This window comes from Dioscorea cayenensis, chromosome 2 (genome assembly GCF_009730915.1).
Source record: "Dioscorea cayenensis subsp. rotundata cultivar TDr96_F1 chromosome 2, TDr96_F1_v2_PseudoChromosome.rev07_lg8_w22 25.fasta, whole genome shotgun sequence".
In the NCBI taxonomy this organism is placed as follows: domain Eukaryota; kingdom Viridiplantae; phylum Streptophyta; class Magnoliopsida; order Dioscoreales; family Dioscoreaceae; genus Dioscorea; species Dioscorea cayenensis.
Window position 1 is genome coordinate 8,276,829 of NC_052472.1, and position 19,307 is coordinate 8,296,135.

General features: G+C 40.6%; 2 non-coding genes across 2 annotated transcripts; both read left to right on the top strand.

Annotated features, from left to right (window-relative positions):
- Nucleotides 1-131: 131 nt before the first annotated feature.
- On the top strand, nt 132-238 carry LOC120281246. Its single transcript, XR_005542522.1, has one exon. It is a non-coding gene; the product is annotated as a small nucleolar RNA R71 (small nucleolar RNA).
- A 14,972-nt stretch (nt 239-15,210) lies between these two features.
- On the top strand, nt 15,211-15,317 carry LOC120281109. The gene has a single exon (XR_005542494.1). It is a non-coding gene; the product is annotated as a small nucleolar RNA R71 (small nucleolar RNA).
- The last annotated feature ends 3,990 nt before the right edge of the window (nt 15,318-19,307 follow it).

Sequence of the window (19,307 nt, forward strand, 5' to 3'; positions counted from 1 at the left end):
GAGAAGATCCAAGACCAGTGGTGGCTTTTGTGCAGGAGGGGATGCCTCTATCTGCATTTGCTCTTGCTGTGGCATGGGAGTATGCTATGAACCCTCGGCTATAGAAAGTCTAAATAATCACCCACTTGGGGAACCCATGTTGAGGACATTTCTGCAGGAGCCCATTGAGCCTATCACATGTCTTAAATAGAGACTCCAACTCTCTTTGCACAAAAGATGATATTTCATTCCTAAGCTTCGTAGATTTTTGGAGAGGGAAATATCGGGCAAGCAAATCTTCTACCAACTCCTTCCATGTAGTGATCGATGCTCTAGGTAATGAATGTATCCATTGCTTCGCTCTCCCTTTCAAGGAAAATGGGAAGGCTCTCAACTTAATAGCATCATCGGCAACAATATTGATCTTGAGCATGTCACACTTTCAAGAAGTTCTCTATATGATTGTTTGGATTCTCATTAGCCAAACCATTAAACTGTGCCAACTGCTGTAACATTTAGATGAATGCTGGCTTGAGCTAAAAAATTCTGAGCAGTAATCGGTAGCCGCACAATGCTAGATTGCGTGCCAAGAAGTGCGGGTGTGGTATTATCTGAGAGTGTCCTCTGCTGCTTATTCTGTTATGCCATGTTATCTGACCCTTCACCTTTGATAAGTGCGGGTGTGGCATTATCCGAAGGGTTCCCAAGGGTCATAACCTGGAGCTGTGATAAGTGTCTAAATATACTTATTCTAGTATATGTATTTGATACTTCTAGCATGTATTTTTATATGAATGGATGCCCGTTTTGTGCTTACTCGACTATTATTTGCTTTATAGGCATGAGAAAGCCATGGAGGACACGAAGATATGATTTGGGTGAAAAAAAGAAGAAAACCAGGTCGCAGTACTATAGTGTATACCTGTAGCAGATACTATAGCTGGAGTACTGCAACGGCAGGTATAGGCACAAGATCACTGTAGCAATCACTATAGCACTTTGAGAGTTTTCGAGTCAGAAATTGATCTAGGCCATACGGCCTCAATGCTGCCGAGATTGACCCCGGAATTGATACTGTAGATAGAGAAGAAAAGAGTTTTCTTGAAGGCATACGGCCTCAATGAGGCTATGATAGAGGCCGTGGATTGACCCCAGGATTGACCTCTGTATACATCATTTTGGGGCATGATAGAAGGGCTCTTCTAGGCCACCATACTTTCTTAAGGCCTTACAGCCATCTTCCGGCGATGATCTTTGTGGGAAACGAGCACACATCATCACCAAGAGAGAGAGAAGCAAAGGAGAAGGAGTTGGAGTGAAGTTCTAAGCCACCATTGATTCACCATTCGAGGCTTCATCCATTCAAGGAGACCAATATCGCAGAAGGAGTTTTCTTGCTTCTTTATTGTCTTTTTTTTTCCTTGTATGTTGTATAAGTATCCCTCGTCATGATGGATTAACTTTTTATTGTGTTTGGATTTGGATGAACCCTAGGGTGTATTCTTGTGTATAAACTTGGGATGTTGTTCTTCATTTAATTTAATGATTGTTTGAGATTCAATCTTTCATGCTTTGATGCTTAGAATTACATGTATGGCGAAATCTGTAATTCTATTATGAGTTGTATGTGTAGATGTGACCTAGTCACGCGCACTAGATCTAGGAAAGATTGAAAGGGGATACTTATGCCGACACGCCGAGAGATCGGGTGTTGGAAGCCCTTCATTGCTAGGTTTAAGCCAAAGAAGTGTAGGTTTACTCTTATTAGAGAACTCCTAGAACTTAATGCGATCATAGGTGTGTTCATCAGGAAGAGATTCCGATTGATATTCGTATGGGATTAGGGGTGAATTGCCGAGAGATTGGGGCTAATCTACTCACGAGGTCTCTAGGTCTTAACTATCATCAATGCATCTTTAAACCATCCTAGTTTGGGCCTTAATGACAACCCTAGGTGGATTCTTTATCCAAACACTCCCTTCTCATGCTTGATACTTCTTTGTTTGTTTACATTCGTGTGCTAGTTACCCAGCCATAGGATTAGCTTAGCCTGGTTTATTTTATTTCATCTGTTCTTCTTACTAAGAATTGTAGGCTAGATAATAGATGATGAGCGAGAAATAATACTTCCTTGGCTCCCTGGAATGCGACCCCTGTGTCACTCATAGGGTATTACTTGGCGATCCCGTACACTTGCGGAGAAGCAATCAAGTTTTTGGCGCCATTGCAGGGGAACTTCAAAGAATATTAGGAAAGCTTGTAACCTATTGCTCCAGCCATTTTTCTATTATTTGTACACATTAATCTTTGTGCATATTTTTCTTATTTTATTTAACTTTGTTCTTTATATATTCTTTTGTGCAAGGTATAATTTTCTTGGCAATGCAAGGGGCTTGCAATTTGAGTGATTCTAAACTCAATTTCAGCCGCTAAAGTTGATGCCAAAGTTGATTTTATTGGAGGACAAAGAACTCAAGAAAACCCATGCAGCACAACTTATGATCCGAAGTGGAAATACCACCCATATTCTTCATTGTATCAAGGGCAACAACCGTCACAAGTAAAGGGATTTACTATAGAGGATGTGTTGGCAAAATTCATGACAAATACTGAACAGAGATTTTGAGACATCACCTCAAATTTGATGCCCTCAACACTAAACTTCATGCCCTTGACGGCAAGTGTAATGCCCGATTTGAGGCCATCGATTTCACACTTCTGTTGGTGTAATCTTCTGTTCACAAGTTAGAGAGTCGGGTTGAACAATTAATTCAAGAACAAGCAAATAGAACTCCCAACCACAAACAACAATGAAAAAGAATGGAGAGGTGATGGAAGGGAGGTGGATGAGAATTTTGGTGTATTGAAGGTGAAAAGGGTGGAAGAAGTGGCACCGGTATCACTTGAGCTAGCCCTTCGCATGGAAGTGACTCAAAACACCAAATCATAAAAATGAATTATTTCGGGATGACTGAAGATTTGGGTAGGAGGTTAAAGCCATCCAATGTCCCACTGATGCTAATGTTAGACACGTCCCAACCAAAACTTTTTCCCTTGAGGCCCAAACAATTTTTGTGGGTAATTAATGGAAGATTGACAATGGTTGAAGAAGGAGATGTGGATAGGAGGTTTACACCGCCCAAGAACCCACCGATGCCGAGTTTGAAAAATTTTCAACCTTACCTATTCCCTTGGAGGCCAAAATGATTTTTGAGGAAGCTCCAAGGAAATTCAGCTGGGACCAAAGTAGAAGAGGGTCAGGATGTTAAAACCGACAAAGGATCAACCCAAATTCAAGTTGCACAATGCCTGACCGAAGCTTTTTCCTTGGAGGCCAAAAGGTAACATATTCAAGGTCTTCAGAAACTCATCATCCCGGATGGTAATTATTTTCTTTCATGGAAGTAGCTATGCTACATGTAGCAGGGAGGAACACACCCTCTTCAAGTCCCCTTAAGGTAAGAACGAGGTACATCGAGGTAATGACGTTAAACAAGCACTTCTTGGGAATCAACTCAAGCTTCAATTTCTTCATTTTCTTATTTTCATATTTTTAGTTTAGTGTAGATTGTGTTTTCGTTAAGTGTATTTGTGTTTATTTTATGTTTTTGTTGTGTGAATAAGTCCATGCTCGCTTTCCTTCTACATTTTTTCTCATCGTCCTTGTTGTGGTTTAATCATTTATCTTCTTGAGAAACTCATGTTTTTGATGTTATTTCATGCATTAGATCGAGTTTTTAAACTTGCTTTCAAGTGTGGAGGTGATCTAAATCCTTTCATGGCCTTCCTTATTCCCTTGGACAAGCATTTTTTGGCTCAAAATGTTTCCTGGGTGCATACGGCCTCAATGAGGACCTCATTGAGGCTGTCTGCCCCATCCAGAAAATTTTAACTAGGCCATATAGCCTCAATAAGGCCCTCATTGAAGCCGTATACACTGTAGCAATAGCTATATCTTAGCTATTCGGCCACCTTTTCTATCTCCTCATTTGTTCTTCTTCTCACCCGATTGTCTCTCTTATTTCTCCACCATTCCTTGGCCAAAAACTCTCATTTCTTCTTCTAGATCACCTCCTAAACTCTTTGAAACTTCGATCTAATGGTTTACCAAAGGTTTAACTCGAGTTTTCTCAAGGTTTCATCGGTAAGCTCTTTGGTACCCTAGTTTTATCTTCTTGATTTTTCTTTCATTCTTGGAGCTTATTTGTGGAATTATTTAAGTATTTGGCTTGGTTTTTGTGGTGTGATTGTTGTGGATGAAGTCTCCCTTCAATTTATGTAAAACTTTTTCCATTTTCATTATTTTGGGGAGGTTCTTTCGAAGTGAACAGTACCCATATGGCCCCTATATGGTTGTATGGACACTATACATCATATTTTTCATTGTTTTTTCATCTCATACACTACATTTTGAATTATATTGGATTCTTCTATGCTTGGTTGTGTTTTTCATGGTTTGTAGGAATATTGAGGATGGAGAAATTGACAACAACCATGGAGTTATGTCTACACCACACGGGTGACCACATTTTTGGACAAGAAGACCATAGAACAAGATGTCATTTTGTGATAAGAAACCTAACTCCAAGGGGCAAGGACTAGCATGGACACTTTGTTTTAATATTTAGCCTTTAGTTTCTAGTTTTTGTGTTAGTGTTTGCATGATTACGCCCTATCTCTTATTTGTAAATTTTTGTGAAATGATGATGTCCCCTTTGTGACTTACAGGGCATTAAAGGAGCTTGGTTAGCCCTCCTTTCCATTTGGTGGAAGCCCGACCCGATATGTATAGCTCGCCATACTTTGTGTTCGGGTCGCACCTTTCCCTTTGCACAAGATGAACCAGGGAAGTTCTTTGTCACCCTCCTCTATTGTTTCCATTGCAAATATTGTCTTGTTCTTCATGATTAGTGTACATTGGGGACAATGTACAACACTAGGTGTGGGGATGTGTGTATTTCATGTATTAGGGTCATTATTTGCATGCTAGTGTTATGTATGTTGGCTTGTTCATTATTGTAAGACTCTTCTAGCATGGATTAATGATTGATGTGAGTTACATATTTGTTGTTGTACTCTATTAAATCCTGTTTCACCTCTAATACTGTCTTGTGCACTGAATCTTGTGTTGATGCCCTGGGAATAGCCAACTTGACTACTCTAATTCTCTTCTATGCTTAACACACAACTTTGAGTACTTGGCCTTAGAAAACTAAGTTCTATCTTTCAATGAACTCTTAAGAACTTCTAAGTCTTGGTTCGCTAGCCCTAGTTTTGTGGCATGTAGTGTAGTCTAAAGACGTGATCTAAGGTGAATGTGAAAAAATAAAGAAAAAAATGAGTCTATGTCAGTATTCCTCTGCTAATGAATCATGAATGCATCTATGTAGACTGTGATTGACTACTTGGGTGGCTCTTGTGCCTAACCAGCATGTGCACCCTTCAGAAAGATTTTTTTGTGCAGTCTACGTTAGTCAGACTCGGAAAAAATGAAAATAAAAATAAAAACCCTAGTGATCTTTTTAACTACCTACTAGAGGGTTATGAGAAGGAAATAGGGAGTTAGTTCAAGTTTAAAAGTTAGAAGGATCTTGCTTGTTCATTGGAGTAGCACTAAGCATTTTAAGACTCAGTACTCTTTGCATGTGGAGTGATTAGCATCAAGAGCTGTACTGACTGAAGTCGGTAGGCTAGACAAGATCAGGGAAGATGAGGTAGAAGATTCACACACATGGCATAGACATATAAGAGATGGGACAGGATCTTTCTGTTGTGCTTACTGTTTGTAACTCAACATCTGTATGTCATGATCCATTGCTTGTAAAGTCTTGAATTTATGTAAGCCAGAGGTAATGCATTTAGCCATTTATCATTTCTTTTTGCTTTTTCATGATTTGTTTGCTTAGGAACAAGCAAACGCTTAGGTGTGGGGATATTTAATAAGTGTCTAAATGTACATATTTTAGTATATGTATTTAATACTTCTAGCATGTATTTTTATATGAATGGATGCTCGTTTTGTGCTTAATAGACTATTATTTGCTTTGTAGGGGCATGAGAAAGCCATGGAGGACACGAAGATACAATTTGGGTGAAAAAAGAGAAGAAACCCAAGTCACAGTATTGTAGTGTATTTACTATAGCAGATAATATAGTTAGAGTACTGCGGCAGTGGTACTGTCGCAAGATCACTTTAGCAATCATTATAGCACTTGGAGAGTTTTCAAGTCAGAAATTGATCTAGCCATACGGCCTCAAAGCTGCCTGGGATTGACCGCAGGATTGACCCCGAGATTAACCCCGGTATACATTGGTTTTGGGGCATGATAAAAGGGCTCTTCTAGGGAAATATGAAGGGGAATTTTTCTTAGCCATTTGGGCCGCCGCTAGCACACTTTCTTGAGGCCTTCCGGCCATCTTCTAGCGATGATCTTTATGGTAAAATGAGCACACATCATCACGAAGAGAGAGAGAAGCAAAGGAGAAGCGAGTTGGAGTGATGTTCTAAGACACCATTGCATCACCATTCGAGGCTTCATCCATTCAAGGAAACCAAGATCGTAGAGGGAGTTTTCTTGCTTCTTTATTGTTCTTCTTTTCCTTGTATGTTGTATAAGTATCCCTCATCATGAGGGATTAACTTATTATTGTGTTTGGATTTAAATGAACCCTAGGGTGTATTCTTGTGTATGAACTTGGGATGTTGTTCTTCATTTAATTTGATGATTTTTTGAGATTCAATCTTTCATGCTTTGATGCTTAGAATTACATGTATGTAGAAATCTATAATTCTATTATGAGTTGTATGCATAGATGTGACTTACTCACGCGTACTAGATCTAGGAAAGATTCAAAGGGGATACTTATGCCGACACGCCGAGAGATCGGGTGTTGGTAGCCCTCCATTGCTAGGTTTAAGCTGAAGAAGAGTAGGTTTACTCCTATGAGAGAACTTCTAGAACTTAAAGTGATCATAGGTATGTTGATCCGGAAGAGATTCTGATTGACATTTGTATGGGATCAGGGGTTAGTCGTCAAGAGATTGGGACTAATCTGTTCATGAGGTCTCTAGGTCTTAACTGTCATCAATTCATCTTTAAACCATCCTAGTTTGGGCCTTAATGACAACCCTAGGTGGATTCCTTATCCAAACACTCCCTTCTCATGCTTGACACTCCCTTGTTTGTTTACATCAATGTGCTAGTTACCCGGTCATAAGATTAGCTTAGCTTAGTTTATTTTATTTCATTTATTCTTCTTACTAAGAATTGTAGGCTAGATAATAGATGAAGAGTGAGTAATAATACTTCCTTGGACCCATGGACTACGACCCCTGTATCACTCACAGGGTATTACTTGGTGATCCTGTACACTTGTAGGGAAGCAATCAAGCTGCAACCAAAGAAAGAAAACAAATCAGAACGATGGAAGAATAAGAAAATGTGAAATAGAATAAGTAATTAATAGCTAAAATAGTAAATTCCAAAGTGTTTCTAAAATGCCCATTCCCCTGCATCGGCGCCAAAAATTTGACAACGCCGTGCACTGTTTTATCAAAGTAATAATACCCTGGTGAGTGGGTAGTCGAATCCATAGGGAATAGTGATCATAAACACAAAGATTGCTATTTAACTACAATGAAGAAGAATCAATAGTGGTGTGAACAAAATCAATGCAAATAGAAATAAGTAAAGAAGAAGGAAGCACGAATAAAAGATAGGAGAGGCAACCAATAGAAAGTGGGGCATATAGATATTGCTCACCCTAGGACTATTGGTTCAAGTGAAAAACCAGTCATTATGCCTCCTAACTGATGTCTAATGAGTCATGAAGATCTTTATAAACACGGTCCCAAAACTTAATGTCAACCATGACTAACCCTACACTATGCCCCAATGGCGAAATCGCTCAATCTCAACATCTCGCACTATCCTAGGTTGCTTTAAGCTCTAGGGATTCCAAGTGATAAACCCTATCCCCTAATATAGATCTAACCCTTTGGTCCAGGAGAAAGACCCCTAGTCCTAATCAAAGCCTAGATACTAAGGATTACTTCAATGCTTCACTCTATTGCTTGTGCAACTAAGCCCCAGTGTAGTTTGTCTCTTACCACTTCACTCTATTGTGACCACAAATAACTCTTGCAACATGAAGGTAGGATAAATCATACTGGAGGGACAAAGGGGACGTTCCACTACCTCTCGACTCACCCTCTTAACCCTCTTCAATCTAGCATTATCTAAACCTCATGGTGTGTTACTCATCCACAAGAGTTACCAAGATGGATTCTCAACCCTAGTATCACTCTGAGGGAAAATCAACTCAACAAGCATTGAAGATTGGAACTCAATTAAAACATTAATTAAAGAAAGTGTAATAAAAGGTCAAAGAAACAACATCATCCTAGGGTTCACAAGTCGAAGCACCTACTAGGGGTTTAGCTCTCCATGGAGCAAAATACAATCAATAATGAGATCAAAAGTAAAGATATTCAATTCATGAATAAAACCCCCTTGTTGTCTGTGTCGATGGTCTTGTGGAGTAGCTGTGTCTTCTTCAAAGGTTCCCTCGTCAAGCCTAGTGCACAACTCGTTGAATCGGTGCCGATGATAGCTTCTCCAATAACTATCTTCCGAAGGAAACGCGGCATCAAATGGCGTAAAACCACTCCAAAAACCTAGCCAAAGGCTCTCTAAACCCTAGCAGTGGGCTCCTTAAAAGATGGAGAAAAGATGGCTAAAAGATAGGAAAAAGATTATGAAAACAAGCTACAATCGTGACTTAAATATGGGTAGAATCGGGCATCCACACGGGTGTGTGGAATTTCTACACGCTTGTGTGAATCTGCAGAAATTCATTTTTTAGCGGCCAGTGAACAGTAATTGCTACAGTGGTTTACTATAGCACCCTACTACAATACTTAGACAAAATACTCCCAAATCCACATTTTCCATCGAGGTTACATGAACGGGCACACATCCATGTGGTAGATCGCGTTACATCTTCAAATAAAAACACATTTGACGACAATCTTACTAGCGTTGCATAAGTTGGAAAACATGAGTGTAACTGGCTTTGTGCCCCTCCAATTTGTATATTCACTTAATCATAATGGAGATTGGCACACACTCACATGTTTTTGATCACAACTTGTGGCTTCACGTGTGTTCACTTCAAGATTTCATCAACAAAGTGCATTCGAAATCTACTTTGGCTTCTTTTTTTTATACTTGTCTCCGCTACCCTACATGCACAAAAGAACACAAATACACATGTATTAGCAATAAAATATGAGAAAAGTAATGCTCATTGTAAAAAAAAAATACTTCATATTACTAATGCACAAGCACTTATCAAACTCCCCTACACTTAAGCTTTTGCTTGTCCTTAAGCAAAAATAAAACATTGAAGCATAGAAGAAGGAAATATTGAAAGTGCTTGGCCTTAGGTTCACCAAAGCATGCAAGGGAAGCATTCTACAGGTAAGGGGAATTTCAACACTAAATACGAAAAATCAATGCTCTAGCTAAGATGACAACAAACCCGAAATTGTGGAAGTTGTGTAGACTCACTCAAGTCAACCGAACGTATACTCCTCAAAGTTATAAGTATAAGGGACTTATTTATATTCAAAATAAAGCAAAGAGACGGTAGTACCTTCACACATCCTCCAAGGTAGCCCTTTCTAAAGCAGCCGCTAAGGTGGTTTTCACACTTTCGAGGTGTTAGCTCTTTCTACTGGTGTAGTAGCTTTCACTCATCCCATAAGATAGCTCTTTCTCTCATTAGGGCATAAGTAGTATCCAAGTTATGAGAGTAGCTTCATACTTCATAGGTGGTAGCTTTTTCCACCCCAAATGCACAACCCAAACATACACATTTTTTTTCTCAACAAAATTAACACCAGAAACAAAACTAACTAGTCCCTTAAACATCTAACTTGAGTTTCCACAAGCTTTCATGAGAAAGTAGTGCAACAAGTGTCAATCGGGCAAAAAATTCCTAGAAATTCAAGTAAAAACTAGAGCATGAAAATGTTCAATGTTAAAAATTCTCCTAAACTTAAGAATACAACCATTGTGACTAAGGTGAACCGCCATTGTCTATTTGGGAATTTTTAGTTAAATTTTGTGTAAAGAACATGTGTAATGTGAACTCCCCCCTCTCCCCTTACCCACCCTCCCCCCCTACACACAGACACACACACACTTAAGATGTACATTGCCCTCAATGTACGCATGCAAGCTAAATAAAAAGTATAACATTCTAGATCATATGTGAAGGTGGGTAATTGAAACAATACTCCTCTGAACTCCAAATTGTACGTTTAATGGAGCTATATTCCTTGAGATTTGAGTTCCAATGAGTTTTGGATCACACATGACTATGTGAAAATCACATTGACCATGTCTATGACTAGTCATCGAATTCCATACTCACAAGACCATATACATGTATACACAAGGGGTTCAATGAAGCTCAACAAAAACAAAATAAAACTTGAGTATATATAAAGATAAAGCAATGAAATACAACTTGAGACAATGAAAATAAAAGATAAACTCAGATGAAAGATCCTTTCTGAGTGGTACAAGTACAAAATAAAATGCAGAAATAAATATGAAAAATAAGAACAAAGAAAAATAAAGACGCATCAAGCGTCGGTATCATGCTCGGTCGCCTTTGCTGCAGCTGGTGTTAGATCAAATGGTGCCGGTGGATCTAGTGATGATGGTTCTAGTGATGCCTGAGGGGTCCTGGGTCTCATCACAAAGGGGAATATCCCATCTCGCTCGAGAAACTCCTGTAAAAAATCAAGACGCGCCATCACCTCTGTGTGGTTCTCAGCCTGTGTCACGCGAACCTCAGCCAAGTTTGCCAGTAGCACCAATACCGCAGTCTCAAGCCTCTCAATGCGATCATGGGCTCGAGTGGGAGAGAATATATGCACAGGCGGTCGCTCCTGTGCTGTGGGAGATGCCTCTACCTGTACCTACTCTATCTGTGGCTCAAGTACTAGATGTGACCCCTCTACTACATCACCCTCGGTCTCAACTGGCTTTGGTGCCGGTATGACCATCACATAAACCCCTGGTCGGTACCGGCAAACCATCCCCATCAATTTCATCGTCTCATGGCCGAGAGAAGCTGGTATAATCGTTTTCTCTACCCCCTTGATCGCATCTAGTAAACCCATCCCGATGATGAGTCTAGTGATGTATGGGCCAGAGAAGATCATCCCTACTCTCGCATACTATCCCTAGTGTCTCAAATATTCAGCCATAATGTACCACAGATGCAATAGCTCACTCTCAACCATGGAGTATAAGTATAAAAGCTCTTGTCTGCTCAAAACTCTAGTACTATCACCGCGGCCGTCCATTGATCTGCACAGGATGGCATGAATATATTTATACCTCGGCCAGGATAGACATGTAGCCTTCCACACCCCCAGCTCATACTGACCCTGGACACATAATGCCATGTACGCTCTCTCAGGAGTCAAACTATCCGGATAATCGGTCGGTAGGTGATCATACTCCTCAGTGTCGTTAAAGGCCTCGTCATACAGCCCGAGTCAAATGGAGAACTGGGTAACACACATGCTGTGATACTCACCGAACGCACGGAACTGAACGGCGTCGATAGTGTCAAAACTGCTATATGATCAGTCAAACTCGAATGACGCTAATACCACCAGCATCAACGTACTGACAGCTGGCTCACGAATAGAAAACAATCTCCTCCAGCTACCAACTTAGATGAGCTCCTCTATCTCTTTAGCCATGATGTCCCTTTACTATATCACCATGAGCGCACTCAAATCCAGGAATCGAGTCTGACCAAACTTGAGCTTGGACAATCTCCAAATTGATCCTAGTGCTCAGGATTGTCAAACTTTAACTGTTCTATCTAGGGAGAAGACTCTCTAAGACGTTTGTCGGATGCTTTCTTTGTTCTGAGGGCCATGTCTTCAAGTATTAAAAAGGAAATCGGTCATTTAAACTCACAAAACAATAATGCAGAAATTCACACGCCCTTGTGGATCCACGGGGCGTGAAAGCCACACAGTCTTCATACAAAAAATCCAAAAATACATCCCAAATTTGTTTCTAAACACATTCTAAACATGCACCAACCATTTAAACATAAAAACGAAGCAACATGCACCAGTTTAATCGAAATAAATCAAACTTGGTGAAGAAAAGAGGGAATGAGGGTTTACCGACAAAATGAAAATGAAAACCTTGAAATCGGCCGGAGAACACACTAAAATCTGTTTAAATAGATGGCAACAAAGTCAGGAGAGCAAACGAGGCATTCTCTGAATCTTTAGAAGTGTGAAAATGAAAAGGCGAAATAGATTTATAAAGAAAAATCGTGGCCTTTTGAGTTCTGTACATCCACACGGGCTTGTGGAAGTTACTAATTCCCGTGTGACTCTACAAGGGAACTTCATGGGGGTAGACACGAGCCTCTATATGCTCTCCTGATAGCGCATCTTGCTTCTAAAAGAATCCACACAGGCGTGTGGAAATTACCCAAGCCCATATGCCCGACCCACAAGGGCACCTATATGCCCTTGTAGCTTCTCTATCCATCCAAGAAATTTTTCTAAGTATTTCACAAGCCTGTGTGGAAATTCCACACGGGTGTGGATCTTCACAAGGGCATTCACATGCCCCTGTGTCTTCTCTACAGAGTTCTCTGCCATCTTCTAGGGATAGAGCTCTGAACTCTGTAGACACATGCCCCTGTATCTTCTCTACAGAGTTCTCTGCCATCTTGAGAAGACACAGAGTGGATCTTCACATTCCAAGGTCAGACATAAGGGGTAGACACACGGCCCTGTATCTTCTAGGGATAGAGCTCTGAACTCTGTAGAGAAACATATGCCCGTGTGTTAGTCATAAGGTCATTCACAGGGGCAGACACATGCACCTGTGTCCTCTCGGGATGAGCTTTGAATGAAAACACATGCCTGTGTGTCTTCTCCGAATGACTTAGAAAAAATTACAGACTTCGCAAAAAATTTCTAAACATTTACATCTTTTTAAAGCCTGCCTATATTATGCAAAATTAACTAGAGAATCATGAAAAATACGCTCAAACGACCAAGAAACTTTGCCACACACAATTAAGCACATGATACCACCAATAATCCATGAGAAAATCACAACAATAGCATATAAAAGATCAAGAGACCAACACTCAAGCTCTTATTCATGCAAACACTAACTAAAACCTAGACAAACAATAAAAACTTGTGTTGCCTCGCAAGAAGCGCTTGTTTAATGTTACTTAGTTTGACGTACCTGACCATACCTCAGGGGACTCATAGATTAAGGTTTCTCTCTTACCCATAACTTGAAAAGTATAAGGAACATAGTCTTTTGAAGGTAGAGGAATAGTTATCAAGTTTGTTACTGCAAAAGGGTTCATCACCCTTACTCCATTCTTACACGTCCCCATTAGCCTTGGGTGCATTTCTTGTGACGTCTCCTTGTATGCTTCATCTTTGGAATCATCTTCTTCAAGATCCCTGCGGTAGGTTGCATTTTGTCCTTTTGACCAAATGTCATGACGTCTTCATTCTCCACTTCTTGGTCTAGCAACCCCTTGTACGGGTCCGAATACATCATTTCCTTCACATCTTCATCTATTAGTTCATCGGTAGTGTCAAGAAAGTAATGAATATCATCAAAGTCAAGAGAATGTCTTATGGCTTCGGTGAGGCGGTATGTAAGCTTGTTATCCCCAACTCATAAAGTCAACTCCCCACCGTCCATGTCAATAAGAGCCTTGGAGATGTGTAAGAAGCGCTTCCCTAGTATCAATGGGACATCGACATCCCTCATCAACATTCGACACTACGAAGTCCACAGGAAATATGTATTTGTTGACCTTCAGAAGTATGTCTTCAATGATGTCCCTCGGATGTCTAACCGTTCCGTTCACCAATTATAATGTAATCTGAGTGGGCCTAGGATCTCCCAAGTCAAGCTTTTGGAAGAACGTATAAGGCATGATGTTGATGCTAGCCCCTGAGTCCACCAATGCCTTTTCTTCATCCAAATTACCAATGTTGCACGGGATGATGAAGCTTCTGGGGTCCTTCTTCTTGTTCGACATATTCTTTTACAACACCGCCGAACATGAAGCATCTAATATCACAGATGCACTCTCCTCTAAATTCCTATTGTTGGTAAAGAGGTCCTTAAGAAACTTTACATAATGAGGCGTTTGAGATAATGCCTCCACAAATGGGATGTGTATGTGCAACTGCTTGAATAACCACAAGAACTTCTTGTATTGCTCATCATTTTGGTAGTTCTTCAATCTTGAAGGATAAGGGATTCTTGGCTCGTAAGGTGGGGGTGCCACCTCCTTCCTTTTAGTTCTCTCCTCAACCTCCATGACCTCGGGTGTTTCAACATTGGTCTTCTCACTAGGAGTTCTACCTTCAACATCACAACCACTTCTCAAAGTGATCACCTTAACATGTTCTACTGGATTAGTCTCCATGTTACTAGGCAAACTTCCTTGAGGTCTCTGTGATAACGACTTCACAATTTGCCCCACTTGATTTTCCAAGTTATGCAATGATGCGGTGTGGTTGCGAAGTGTGGCTTCAACCGATTAAAATCTTGTATCCGACGATTGAATAAACTTAGTTAAAGCCTTCTCTAGATCGGTTATCTGGTTTTCCAATCCTGAAACTCGGTTCTCCATGTTCGGCGCTCCTTGTTATTGTTGGAAACTAGGTGATGCCATTGTCTTCTGTTGCCCTTAATTACTCCATGAAAGATTCGGGTGGCTCCACCAACCCGGATTGTAGGTGTTACTATATGGATTGCCTTGGCTTCTCATTGCATTACCCACAAAATTCACTTGTTCTACCAAGGATGTACCACCGATAGAAATTAGGAAATCAGATGGAGCACGTCCTCCCCCACACCACGTGCAACTAGTCACGACCGCCACTCTATTCGAAGTTAGACTGACTAACTTGTTGCTCAAAAACTTAACCTATGCCACGAATGAAGTAACTGAATCAATCTCATGAAGTCTGGCTATCTTCTTTCAGTTCCTTATATTTCACTAATAACTGTTCATAGCCATTTTGCCAATAAGATTTCGGGCTTCTTCTGGGATCTTGCAGCATCACCTAACTGCTTCGTACTTAGGTTTAACCCGCTATAGAAATTCTGAATAATCATCCACTTAGGGAACCCATGTTGAGGACATTTTCGCAGGAGCTCCTTGAACCTATCCTATGTTTGAAATAGAGAATCCAATTCCATTTGCACAAAAGAGGATATTTCATTCCTAAGCTTCACAGATTTTTTGGAGGGAAATATCGGGCAAGAAAATCTTCTAACATCTCCTCCCATGTAGTGATTGATGCTCTAGGTAATGAGTGTAGCCATTGCTTCACTCTCACTTTCAAGGAAAATGGGAAGGCTCTCAACTTGATAGCATCATCCATAACACCATTGATCTTGAGCATGTTGCACACTTACAAGAAGTTCTCTATGTGGTTGTTTGGATCCTCATCAGCCAAGCAATTAAATTGTCCTAATTGTTGTAACATTTTGATGAATGCTGGATTGAGCTCCAAATTCTATGCAATAATCGGTGGTCGCACAATGCTAGGGTTCATAAGTTCAAGCACCCACTAATAGTTTAACTATTCATGGAGCAAAATACAATCAATAATGAAATCAAAAGTAAAGGTATGCAATCAATAAATAACACCCCCTTGGTGTCTGTGTCGATGTTCTTGTAGAGTAGCCGCGTATTCTTTAAAGGTTCCCTCGTCAAGCCTAGCACACCTCGCCGAATCGGTACCGATGAAAGCTCCCCCAATAACTATCTTTCAAAGGAAACACATGTCGAAGGCGGTTGAACAACTCCAAAGACCTAGCCAAAGCTGTGAAAACCCTAGCAGCGGGCGCTTCCAAACATGGAGAAAAGATGGCCAAAAGATTGGAAAAATATTCTCAAAATGGGCTTAATTCACGACTTAAATAAGGCTAGAATCGGCATCCACAGCGGCGTGTGGAATTTTCACACGCCCGTGTGAATTTGCAGGAATCGTTTTTCAGCGGCCTGTAAACAATAACTTCTATAGTAATATGCTACAGTATCCTATTACAAAACTCTGCCAAAATACTCCCGAATCCACATTTTTCATTCAGGCAACATGAAGGGGCACACGTCCTTATGATAGATCGCTTTGCATCTACAATTAAAAACATATTTGATGATAATCTTTCTAGCGTTGTACAAGTCGGAACACTTGAATGTGACTGCCTTTGCATCACTCCAATTTGGATATTCCCTTGAAAACAACGGAGGTTGGCACACACTCATATATCTTCGAGGACAACTTGTATCTTCACGTTTGTTCACTCCAAGATTTCATCAACAAAGTGCATTCGCAATCTACTTTGGCTTCTTTCTTCCATACTTGTCTCCACAATCCTGCATGCACAAAAGAACACAAATACACATGTATTAGTGATAAAATCTAAGAAAAGTAATGCTTATTGTAAGAAAATAATACTTCGTATTACTAATACACAAGCACTTATCAATGAACCCCGAGAAGAGTATTCCAACCCAGGCATAGTTACCTTGATGCCTCATGTACTTTGCTACAATGTGCCCCAGGCGAAGTGGCTCACTCTGTACCATTGAGTACAGGTAAAGAAACTCCTGGCGGCTCAACACCTCTGTAATGTTACCACGGGGGTTCACTGTTCGGCTAAGAAAGGCATGAATGTAGTGGGAAGCTGGCCTGGAAAGGAATGTTGCCTTGAAGACTCCCGGCTCATACTGTCCCTGGCCACATAATGCTCTGTATGCATATTGAGGTGTCAATCTACTAGGGTAACCTGTCGGGAGCTGCTCATACTCCTCTTTGTCAATGAACTTCTCATCATATAATTTAAGTCAGATCGAGAACTGTGTGATGCTCATACTATGGTACTGACCAAAAGCTCTAAACTATATGGTGTCAATGCTGTGAAAACTGCTATAAGAACAGTCGAATTCAAATGATCCCAATACCTCTAGTGTCAACATATGGATGGTTGGATCATAATCGACAATAATTTATGCCAACTACCAACTTAAAGGGGCTCTTTGACCTCACAGGCCATATCATCCTCCAACTGAATCTACCCTAAGTGCACTTAAGCCCGAGAATTATGTCTGACTGAACTGGAGCTTCGACAGTTACTCAAACTGAGCCTAGTGCTTAGGAATGGTGAATTCCATATATTCTGGCTCAGGAGAAGGCCCTCTAGGATGCTTGCTGGCTAACTTCTTTATGAGGGGAGCCATATTTGCAAGAATAGAAAGAAAACAATCAAATTTAACATGGCAACCTAATTCTGCAAAAATTGACACAATCATGTGGAAAATTCCAGACGCCCGTGTGGATCTACGGAGTGCGACAGCCAGACGGCCGAAAGCTACAATAGACTCACAATACACAAATAAATGTTCTATATTCATTCTAACAGCATTCACCAATAATTTAATCATGTAAATCATGCAAAATCGATCATAACAAGCAAAATAAATGAAGATTTGGTGAAGAGAAAAAAAAAAGGCTTACCGACGAAATGCAAGTGAAAACTTTGAATCCTACTGGAAAACTCAACTAAAATCTCTTTAAATGGACGATGAGGAGTCGGGAAAGTGAAGAGAGGCTTTCTTTGAGTGTTTGGGAGAGAAATAATGAAGAGACACGAGTAGGTCTTAAAAAAAGCCATGCCTCTTGGCATTTTTGTGCATCCACAAGGGCGTGTGAAAATTACCCACACCCGTGTGACTCCACAGGAGAGCTCACAGGGATAAACACACGCCACTTTATAATCTTGGGATAGCCTTTCGATTGTCTCTGAACGCATCCACACGGGCATGTGAAAATTATCCACGCCGTGTGCCCGACCCACAAGGGCACCCACAGGCCCCTGTGTGCTCTCTGTCCTCCTGAGAAAATGGCTAAGTGTTCCACATGCCCTTGTGGAAAATCTAGACGGGCGTGTGGATGCTCACAGGGGTTCTCATAGGGGCACTCACATGCCCTTTTGTGCTCCTGGATGGAAAAGAAGTCTCTGCAGAGTTTCACATAGGCATGTGGAAATTAGCCCATGCCCTCTGCCATTCATAGGGTCATCCACAAGGGTATTCACATGCCTCTATGTCTTCTCGGAATGGAGTCTGAGAACTCTACAGAGATCTACACACTCGTGTAGAAATTACCTACAGCGTGTGACTGTCACAATGCCGTTCATAGGGGCATTCACACACCCCTATGTCCTCTCGGGATGAGCCCTGAAAGGAAACACACGCCCGAGTGGAAATTTCACACGGTTGTGTATCTCCTTTAGATGACTCAGAAAAAAATTATAGACTCTACAGAAAATTTCTACACACTTATACACATACAAAGACTACATAACAATGAAGAGCTGACTAGAGAATCATTGAAAATAAGCTTAAACAACCAAGAAACTTCACCAATGACAATTACCCACACTAAAATACCAACAATCCATGAGAAAAACACAGCAATAGCATGTGAAAATCAAGACACCAACACTAAAACTCTTATTTATGCAAGTACTAAACTAAAACCTAGAAAAACAGTAAAGACTTGGGTTGCCTCCCAAGAAGAGCTTGTTTAATGTCACTAAGCTTAACGTAGCTCACCTTAACTCATGGAGGCTCATAGATGATGGTTACCCTCTTACCTATAACTTGAAACCATGATGCATATAATTGTTTCAAGGTAAAGGGAGAGTTATCGAGCTTATTACCACACAAGGGTCGGTCACCCTTACTCCGTGTATACACATCCCCACTAGCATTGGGGCGCTTCTTGTGATCTTTCTTTGCTCTTTTAATTTTTTTACCATACTTTTCATGATCCCGGGTGTAGGTTGCATCTTGTCTTCTAGACCAAGTGATAAGACTTCTTCACTCTCCATTTCTTGATCTAGCAAGCCCTCAAATAGGTCCAAACACATCATTTCCTGCATGTATTCATCAATTAAGTGATCAGTGGTGTCAAGAAAATACATAGTATGTTCAAAATCAAGAGAATGATGCATGATTCGGCAAGGCGGTATGTCAACTTGTCATCACCAACTCTTAGTGTCAACTACCCGTCGTCCATGTCAATGAAAGCCTTGGAAGTGTGCAAGAATATCCTCCCAAGTGTTAATGGAACCTCAACATCCTCATCAACATCCAACACCACAAAGTCTACAGGAAATATGTACTAGTCAACTTTCACAAGTATGTCTTCA